The sequence below is a fragment of the Lipotes vexillifer genome, unplaced genomic scaffold (assembly GCF_000442215.2).
Source record: "Lipotes vexillifer unplaced genomic scaffold, Lipotes_vexillifer_v1.1 scaffold205, whole genome shotgun sequence".
NCBI classification, from domain to species: Eukaryota; Metazoa; Chordata; class Mammalia; order Artiodactyla; family Lipotidae; genus Lipotes; species Lipotes vexillifer.
Window position 1 is genome coordinate 1188854 of NW_006781396.1, and position 938 is coordinate 1189791.

Here is a 938-nt window from a genome sequence, read left to right on the forward strand (position 1 = left end):
GGGGGGGGGGGGTCCGCTCCCAGCCTCCAGCTGCCTCCAAGGAGGGGGTTTGGGACACGTGGTTAAAAGACTATTGATGGGCCCTGGTTCCTAGCGCTTGGTTCTGGAGCTGGGAGACATATCAGAGGGACACACTGACCCACCCGCCGGCCCTAAGGACGGACAGAGGTGCGGCTGTGCCTCCCCCGCCCGCTGCGGCCGAGAGGCCCCGGGCGTCTGCCGGGTCCTAGCGCCCCTCTCCGCCAAAACGCTTTGTGTAAAAGAGCCGGAGAGTTGCATCAGGACCGAAGACCTAGATCTCCGGAAAAGCCCCGGAGTGAAATCGCTATCCCCTGTTTCGTCATTCAGGAGGGGCCACAGAAAATGTGACCCGACGGCGGTGCTCGAAGACTGACAGAGATTGCTGAAGGTGGGAAGGGGATCGGATGGATTCGACCTTTATTTATTTAAAGGTATATCAATCTGGGTCACAGGATCCTGATGGAAGAGAGAACCAAACTTACATCAGACGCTCCCGTCCCTGGGAGGGCCAGAGCCTAACCAGATCAGACTGGCGGGCGTCGCCTCGGGGCAGACTTGCGCGTGACAGAAGACACTTGCCGCCGGAAGAGTTCAGCCGCTGCCATCCACACCCCCTCCCGTTAAAAAAAAGAAAGAGGCTGGCCCGTGGGCCTTCTGGGCAAACCAAGACTTAGAACTGTGAACGACCAGAATCAAGCCCTGCACCCCATCCCCTTTTTCCAGATGGGAGAACCATCTCTGGAGACAAATTTATGGATAAAAAATAAATTAGACGACTCAGATTAGGAGATATCTTAAAGACTGCTGCAGAATAGAATAGTCTGTTAGCTGCTGGGGCTTTCAAGGCCTGAACACTGGCCCTTTCTTCCTATCCTCCAAGCTCTAGTCACTTGCTGGGAACCTTAGACACCAGGTCT